Source organism: Procambarus clarkii, chromosome 2 (genome assembly GCF_040958095.1).
Source record: "Procambarus clarkii isolate CNS0578487 chromosome 2, FALCON_Pclarkii_2.0, whole genome shotgun sequence".
NCBI classification, from domain to species: domain Eukaryota; kingdom Metazoa; phylum Arthropoda; class Malacostraca; order Decapoda; family Cambaridae; genus Procambarus; species Procambarus clarkii.
Genome location: NC_091151.1, coordinates 45,002,318 through 45,012,363, shown reverse-complemented (window position 1 = coordinate 45,012,363; position 10,046 = coordinate 45,002,318).

Sequence of the window (10,046 nt, the reverse complement as noted above, 5' to 3'; positions counted from 1 at the left end):
TAGTGAAGATGAGTCCGGGGACACAAGCGTCGACTCTCATGATGATGTAATGAAGATTAAGCCCCGATTAACATCACTTTATAATCCTATTATATATATCATGCAAGTGCCTTTGCTTACAATCTGGTATTCTTTATTTGTGGAATCATACATGGACGCTAATACTCTTAAATACAAACAAGAGCGTATACATCAAAGGTTTAACACGTCTGCTTCAAATTCAGGTTTTGTCAAAGATGGAGTTTGCATAATATATATATATTAATGGAGAAATGCACTTCATTAGTGAGGAATATATACACTCTGTGATGCATGCATGCAACACCGGAAGATAATTTGACATCCGTGTGCATATATAGTGAAGTCATAGCTCAGTTTATCTAAAGTTATTGAGATATGAATTTATTTACGTTCGTTGTGATTGACAAAATTATACCGTAATTTATTCAGACGTAATTTGATGTAATTATTATAATTTGCTATTTTTCACAAGTACGAATTATGCCATTGCAAAATAATCATGTAAATTGCAGTATATTTTCAAGAGTCAGCATAATGTGGCTCTCATTCTACTTAGAGTGCTGCTTATCACCGCTGGTTGATGTACAAGAAGCATTTAGAGAATTTCGATTCGAACACTTGAAAAGAGCAAAGCTCTTATCATGGAACGTTCGAACTAAATCAGTTGTGAGTCTTGTGTAATTCATGAACAGGGAAAGGTGGGGTCGGATTAGCGAGTATTTCGCCATTGTTTATCTGAACGGGCTGCCCTCCAACACTCAGTCAAGAAATATATACACCGAATTGTATATATGCCCTATTTCGTTGGGTAAATACACACTATAAGAGATAAGAGTTGAATAAGAGTAAATACACTGAGAGTTCTGAACGTTGCTCCGAACTAAAATATACTTGATGATTAGTCAGTGGGCTCTTGTGGAGGCCGTAATAACCTGAGAGGTCAACTGGATATAATCTCAACGCCAAATTAAACCGACATTCAGCTCAGTCTTTGACGATCATAAAGGTGGGTATTTATAGTCTCTCGTCATTATCTCTAGGTACCTACGTCAATGTGAGACTGTGCTTGCTCGTTTGTATGGAGATAATGTCCTGGTTACGTGTAGGTGCACGCTGAAAGGTGACCCTTCTACTAGCTGTGATAATTCATTTTCTCACTTAAGTGCAACACTCGTTGGTAATGTATCTTTCACTGGGGAGGGGGAGGGAAGGGCGTTGTTAGTGTGTACCACACATTGGGAACCATTGTTAGTGTATCCTATACTAGGGGGAACTGTTGGTAGTGTCCCACACTTAAGGAACTCAAGAATCACAAATCTTTAAGCCTAGTTGATTAATATTAATATATAGTGTGGGTTTATGCATTATTTGACCTAAGTAAAGTTAGGTAAAGTATTCCAATTACGTTGATTTAAGAAGCATAAGTAGATTTAGGGAGTGCAAAGTTGATTTAAAGAGTACAAAGGTAATCTATGGAGTACTTATAATTCAGAGCTGAAAATGAACGAAAAACGTACCGAATACCTACGTTCGGTTCGAAGATGGTCAAATAGGCCATCGAATGTCAAATATTGACTTAGGAAGATATTAATCGGTCAGTATTTGATTAATACGTTGTGAGTCCGACGGCTATTTGCTGATGGGCTGTTTTCAATAGGGCCCAAATCCTGAGCCTCGTAGAGCGTGCTAATGGTTCGAGGTCTGAACATTGTTGTCTCGTTCGGGCTGACTCAATGAACAGCGTGATAAAATGAGTCCTAAAGCCGGCGTTGATTACAACATTAGAGAGTAGTTTATGGATCCCAAGCGTGGTTTTTGGGTGTGTGTGCAAAGGAGGATTACACTTTGGATTAGCAGGATATTTGCCTTGCAAAGTAATACAGTAATTGCTTTAAAGTTCATTATTCTACGACTATGATTTGTGTATTGATGAGTTAATAAATAAATGAGGATACTTTTTTGGGTTCCTTCATTGTTTGTGTTGGCACATTTGTATAAATGTTTTGGGAAACTATGTTTGTATGGCTGCTGTAATAATTCGTAATTGTTGCCTGGATATGTGAATTCATACTTTTTTATATTCTGTAAATAAAATGCGCCACGCGTCCGCACGCACACACACGCACACACACACACACACACACACACACACACACACACACACACACACACACACACACACACACACACACACACACACACACACACACTCACACACACACAAACTTCCGACATTTCAGTGCCATGTGATTTATTCACTACATACTCTCCTCACCGCAGCCGTCCCCAGTGTACTTCCTTCCCCCTGTAAACCACACCCACACTATTTCTCCTTGCTTCCTCTCCTTGTCACCATTTCTCTTTTCTCTCTATCCTTCTCCTAACTCCTCTCCCCTCTTATATCCTTCTCTCCATGTCTCTTTTTTCGTCTCACTCCTCTCTGTCTGTCTCTCTCTCTCTCTCTCTCTCTCTCTCTCTCTCTCTCTCTCTCTCTCTCTCTCTCTCTCTCTCTCTCTCTCTCTCTCTCTCTCTCTCTCTCTTGATAACCATATTCAATCCCCTGACATAAAGGGACGATTGGACGGTGTTCCCGAGCCGTTCGCCCTTGTTTACTCAAGAGTAATGAGGACCAGGTTGTAAACCGATTGGCGGATCGGCTGACATTGTAAACTAACTGAGGGAAAATAGAGCTCTCATCCTGCAGTCAGGAATCAGAAACTATCTTTACACATGTAACCCCATTCTTTAAAATTACCCATCTACGCTTGTTGATTAAAAAAAAATTGCCGCATGGAACACATCACAACTAAAAAAATAATGAGACAAATAAAACGATGGGGCACTTTTCTGAACTAGAACGCACTTAAAGCAGAACTCTTGAAAGCTGGGGTCTTTGATCATAATCTTGTTCCCTGTGAATACACCTGAGTACACGCACATAAACACCTACACACTCACACACACACACACACACACACACACACACACACACACACACACACACACACACACACACACACACACACACACACACACACAATTAGGTGAGTACACACACACACACACACACACACACAATTAGGTGAGTACAATTAGGTGAGTACACACACACACACACACACACACACACACACACACACACACACACACACACAGGAACCTGTACACCTGTTGATTGACGGTTGAGAGGCGGGACCAAAGAGCCAGAGCTCAACCCCCGCAAGCACAACTAGGTGAGTACACACACACACACACACACACACACACACACACACACACACACACACACACACACACACACACACACACAGCCTAAATTGACTCAGCCTAAATTGTTGCATAGCCACATTAGGAGAAAAACAACAGTAAAGGAACAGGTTATGAGATTAAGGATAGGGGCGGAAGGATTCACTACAAATGACAAGGAAGTGTGTGAGGAATTGAATAAGAAATTCCAGGAGGTCTTCACCTTAGAGCAAGGAGAAATTCCAGAGGTAAGTGAGGGAATAGCTAACCAGGAACCACTGGAAGAGTTTGAGATTACCAGTGGGGAAGTAAGGAAGTGTTTACTAGAGTTGGACGTGACGAAGGCCATAGGCCCAGATGGAATCTCCCCTTGGGTTCTAAAGGAAGGAGCAAGAGAACTGATCCTACCACTCTCCATAGTGTATAACAAATCACTGGCAACAGGGGAACTGCCAGATATTTGGAAAGCAGCTAACGTAGTCCTGATATACAAGAAAGGGGATAGACAGGAGGCACTGAACTACAGGCCAGTGTCCCTAACCTGCATACCATGCAAGCTGATGGAGAAGATTGTGAGAAAAAAACTAGTGGAGCATCTGGAGCGAAGGAACTTTGTAACACAGCATCAACATGGGTTCAGGGATGGCAGGTCCTGCCTCACAGGGTTACTTGAATTCTACGACCAGGCAACAAAAATAAGGCAAGAAAGAGAAGAGTGGGCAGACTGCATATTTTTGGATTGTCAGAAAGCCTTTGATACAGTGCCACACAAGAGGCTAGTGCGAAAGTTAGAGATGCAGGCTGGAGTGAGAGGGAAGGTACTCCGGTGGATAGAGTAGTACCTAAGCAACAGGAGACAACGAGTCTGTGTGAGGGGTAAGGTCTCAGATTGGCGAGACGTCACAAGTGGAGTCCCGCAGGGGTCAGTACTTGGACCTATACTGTTTCTGGTATATGTAAATGATCTCCCAGAGGGTATAGATTCGTTCCTCTCAATGTTTGCCGACGATGCAAAAATTATGAGGAGGATTGAAACAGAGGATGATAGTAGGAGGCTACAAGATGATCTGGATAGACTGAGTGAATGGTCCAACAAATGGCTGTTAAAGTTCAACCCGAGTAAATGCAAAGTAATGAAACTAGGCAGTGGAAACAGGAGGCCAGGCACAGGATACAGAATAGGAGATGAAGTACTTAATGAAACAGACAGAGAGAAAGATCTAGGAGTTGATATCACACCAAACCTGTCTCCTGAAGCCCACATAAAGAGAATAACGTCTGCGGCATATGCGAGGCTGGCTAACATCAGAACGGCGTTCAGGAACCTGTGTAAGGAATCATTCAGAATCTTGTACACCACATATGTAAGACCAATCCTGGAGTATGCGGCCCCAGCATGGAGCCCGTACCTTGTCAAGCACAAGACGAAGTTGGAAAAAGTCCAAAGGTATGCTACTAGACTAGTCCCAGAACTAAGAGGCATGAGTTATGAGGAAAGGCTGCGGGAAATGCACCTTACGACACTGGAAGACAGAAGAGTAAGGGGGGACATGATCACAACCTACAAAATCCTCAGGGGAATCGACCGGGTAAACAAGGATGAACTATTCAACACTGGTGGGACGCGAACAAGGGGACACAGGTGGAAGCTGAGTACCCAAATGAGCCACAGAGACGTTAGAAAGAACTTTTTCAGTGTCAGAGTAGTTAGTAAATGGAATGCATTAGGAAGTGATGTGGTGGAGGCTGACTCCATACACAGCTTCAAATGTAGATATGATAGAGCCCAATAGGCTCAGGAATCTGTACACCAGTTGATTGACGGTTGAGAGGCGGGACCAAAGAGCCAGAGCTCAACCCCCGCAAGCACAATTAGGTGAGTACAATTAGGTGAGTACACACACACAGCAACTTCATTCAAAACTCCATTATTGCAGTCCATTGATTAACTGGCTTATATCTTAATGGGAATCTGATTTATAGGTAAATAGTAACTCAACGAAAACAAATGTTCTTGAGTAGTGCTGTGAAGTTAAGGTAATTTAGTTCCGTTTGTGTTGCATTTATGTTGGACATTGTGTTGCGTTCTCTTTGGTATTGGGTTGCGCTAAGTTGTTTATTGTGTTACATTTAATTCGGTAATGCGTTGATTCTAATGGAAATTGTGGATTGGAAATCATCCAAATTTGTATTAGATAATTGGCTGTTGAGTACTGTCTTGCACTACATTGTATTGAATATGTTGCTGTATCTTGTTTGATATTTTCCAGAGTTTTGTTCCTTATTACTCTTTGTTCTTTTGTATAATGAATTGCATTCAATTGGGAAATTTGATGCTCGCTGTGTGGTTTGTGTTACGTTCTGTTGATTGTGTTGCGCTATCATGGTCGTTGTATTGGACTCACTTTGTCATTGTATTGAGCTCTCATACGCATCGTTTTCAGCTCTCAAGTGGGCTAAAATATGGTCAACATTTTGATCATATTGGGGTCTATTGGGTACCGCATTGAATTATCCTATTATATGGGTATGGGTATCCTATTGAATACCGCATTGAATTCTTGTTTTATATCATAATTGACCTCTGTTGGATTTCTGTTGTGTATTAGTGAGCTCTCTTGGATATCGTATTGAGCTCTCATACGTACCGTATTAAGCTTTCTTGGGTAACATATTGAGTTCTCTTGGGTATCAGTTGTTCAATATCCTCCCAGCGAACATACAAAATATTGCTAGAACAAACGTGGAAATCTTTAAGAGAAAACGGGATTGGTTTCTCCAGGAAGTGCCGGACCAACCGGGCTGTGGAGGCTATGTGAACCTGCGGGCCGCTACAAGCAAAAGCCATGCTACATGGAAATTTTGTTCCGAGTTGCTGAATCTAAAATAACAACAACAGGCAACAGCCTGTTGGACCAAGCCCACACACGTTAAGCTTGCTCCGGGCCGGGCTTGGGAAGTAGAAGAACTCCTAGGACCCCATTCAGGTGTAATTGTATTAAGCTCTCTTGGGTGTCGTACTGAGCCCTTTTGGGTATCGTACTGAGTTCTCTTGAGTATCGTATTAAGCTCGTTTGGATATCATATTGAGCTCTCTTGGGTGTCATATTGAGCTCTCTTAGGTGTCATATTGAGCTCTCTTGGGTGTCATATTGAGCTCTCTTGGGTGTCATATTGAGCTCTCTTGGGTGTCATATTGAGCTCTCTTGGGTGTCATATTGATACCTCATGGATTTTGAGCTCTCAAGGCAATCGTATTGCCTTCTCTTGGATATTATCTTTCTTCTTGGTAGATAATATCCTTCCTGCTGTTTGATATTATCCTACTTTTTATTCATACTATAGTTCCTTCTTTTAGAAATAATACTGCCATCAGTATGATTTTATCCTACTTTCTGTTGGAAATGATTATACCTTCTGTTAAATATTATATTGTCTTTTATTCAGTATTAGTCTGCCTTTTGTTGGCTATAGTTTTTTTCGTTTTCTGATTTTGTTTTGTAAATGCTTCGCCTGTTTTCAGTTCCGTTCCTTCCCGAGCAATGTTCGTGGTTCCATTTTGTTTTTGCTTTTCAAGAAAAGACATTTGCATTTGCTATATTCGTGAGCTTCTGTTGTCCAAAGTCCTCTGTCCGTTAATATTCATTGTAGCACTCCGTCTGTTCATTAAAACTGACTGTCGTACACCGTCCGTCCGTTGATATTGTCAGACGCACCTCGTCTGTCCGTTTATATTGACTGTAAGACCTCTGTCCGTTGGTATTGACTGTCGCACCTCAGCATGTTGATATTAACTGTAGCACCCCCCTACCCGTTGATATCATTCTCACTATCGGACCCCCGAAGGCGGAATATAAGAGATGAAAACTTGTCCCAATTTATTTCTGAGCGAGCGAGTGGTAAATTTCAGCCCCTCGAGCAGTAAACACCATTTCCGAGCAACGTTATTAGGCGATAAATCTTTGGAGCCTCGATGCTGCTTCATGAGCCAGGTGTGAGTCGCTGGCAGGTATACAGCGTTAAGGTGTGTACTAAACAGTCATGTTTGGCAGGTGTGAACAGGTATACAGCGTTAAGGTGTGTTGTGCATTGAGCAGGAAGTAGGGTAGCAGATTGCCGGGTACAAATGTATCTATTCCCAACTCTTTTTTTTTGTTAAGATGGATGACCATAATTCGTATGTCCATATATACGAACTATATGGACAAGATGATTCGGGAAATGATGATTCAGGACAAGATGAAATGAGAGCGCCTGTAACTCTCTTCCCCCGTCCTCTCTCTCTCCTCATCAACTCACCGCCGTATTCTCGTCTGAACACTGTTCGTAGCGAAGGATATTCCTGTCAATAAAGAACATAGAATACATGGAAAGAACGGCAAAGGATGAATAAGAAAGATAATAAAAGGGGGGAAGAAAGTAGGGACAGAAGTGGGAGATGGTTAGGGAAGAGAGCAGAAAAATGAGATGGGTGGGAAGGGAGTGAGAGTGAGAAGGAGTGATAGTTATAAATAAAAGGAAAAGAGGTATGAGAGCAAAATGACGACGAAGAGAGGAAGATAGGCAGGTGGGAGGAAGATGATAAATTAACGGAGGGAGAAAATCAGAAGTGGGAAGAAAAAGGGAGTAAAATTTTGAATAGGGAAGGAGAAGAGGAGGAAAGTGTTGAAAAGGGAAGGCGAAGAGGGAGAATGTGATGAATACGCAAGGTGGGAAAAAAAAGAAGAAAGTGATAGATCCGGAAGGAGAAGAGGAGGAAAATGATTAATACGAAACAAATTACGAGGTAGAAAGGAGAACAGACTATAAAGTGGAACTATTTGGAAAAGAAGAGGGAGAGAGGGAGGGAGAGAGGGAGGGAGAGAGGGAGGGAGAGAGGGAGGGAAGGAGAGAGGGAGGGAGAGAGGGAGGGAAGGAGGTGTCAGAGAGGTTTAGTTGTAATAGAGAAAGTTGACATAATTGATATAAGACAGGATTAGTGTTGAGAGAAAGTTGGAAGAGAGAGGGGGGTTAGGGGAGAAAGAGTGGGGGGAAGTTGAGAGGGGGAGAGATAAAGAGGGAGGAAGTTGAGAGGGGAAGAGTGCGGGTAGAGAGCATCAACTAAAGATGATCATCTACTTTGTACCACTCACATCGTTATATTACAACGTATGTAATCATCTAGATGTACTCGCCTAGATGTATTCAGCTTAATGACTTCCAGGGCTGGTCGTCAGTACCCGAGCCTAACATTTCGCCCTGTTATGTGTTTAACGTAATGACATTCATGCTTTTGTCTTAATATTTGTTTTAAAACAATTTACTTATTAAGCTTCATTCATTTCTATTTGTAACCTTTCTAATTGTACAACCATCTTTTAAGCTAAAATTCTTTCGTTTGTCTATACGAGTCATTCGAATTTCTAGTTTCATTGTGTCCTCTTGTTCTACGCTTTACTTTCTCTAGTTTCACCTTGCTAGATAAATAGAGCATAGTGTTGGTAACGATTTATCAACACAAACACAACGTCTTTTCTCTGTTTGGTGCTCATGTTCCTTAACATGCAGTTGCACCTCATGATTGATCTTGTTAGTGTTGCATGCTCAAATATTAGTCTCACGAACAGTGTATACAGTGTTCTGAAAGTTTCTTTTATCTAAGTTCCTAAAGATTACCCACACGTTTGTCAGTTTGGTTAATCTGCCTTACTATACCCCATCCTTTCTAGTGTCAGGTTTGGGGTTATGAAATACTGATTCAAAAACTGAACTAATCAAATGCTGATACTAATCAAATACTGAACTATGAAACCTGATCGTTCAGGTTTGGAACTATTAGCTCCTTTGTCCTTAGTTGTTATGGGAGACGTGTCCACCTCACTTTGTTCTGCTCCACGGGATCGACTTATTCGTCTTCCTACCTTCATTTTCTTATATTTATCAGAATACAATTTTAGATGCACCTATGTATAAATCTGCAGTCCTCCTCCTTTCTGATTTTCTTCATTAGTTTCGCATCACCAGTAACATATATTTCTTATGCCAGATCGTTGACGAATATTAGGAGTATTATGGGTTAAATTATTTTCCTAACCAGCCTGTAAACTCTTTTTATTGTATGTAATAATAAATTCTCTTTTACTCTGAATATATCTTCTTTATGAGAAATAAACTTTAATCCAGCGAAGTACCTTTCTAGATATTCCAAGCTATTTCTTGAGTTTAAATATGAACCTCTTGAGTAGGACAGTGTCAACTACCTCCTAGCATTTCAAGAATTAGTCTGCAAACCCTTTTCTCTTTTACACTACCAATAACTAAATAAGGCTTTTTTGTGTGTGTGACTTTATGTTGTTTAAGCATCCTCGCCGAGCTGTGATTTATAAGTGTTCTACTCCCAGCTGCCCACTTATATCACTTGTATGTTCTCATGTTGTTCATGTTCATGCTCATCACTTCTGTCGTTCTTATCCCAGGTTGTGCGTAGTCAACACTTTTGCTCTCTGGTCCACGACTTTAAGAGTTACTGATAACTATCCCGTTTCCCCAGTGTGACTATAAATATGATCAAATCCTGAGCAAGATCGAATTTTTGAGAGTCACGCCTGTCGACATCTCATTTTCTTTATAATGAACAAGTTGCCCATGCATCCCTTATCGTTAACGTTTTGAGTAATGCGTGTATTTTTACATTTTTTTTTATGTTCTGTCAACGCAATATTCGACACAGTAAATTTAGGTTGCAGTAAATTTAGTCCGTCCTGGTGGGAGTGTAATGGAGCTCCTCATCATGTCGACAC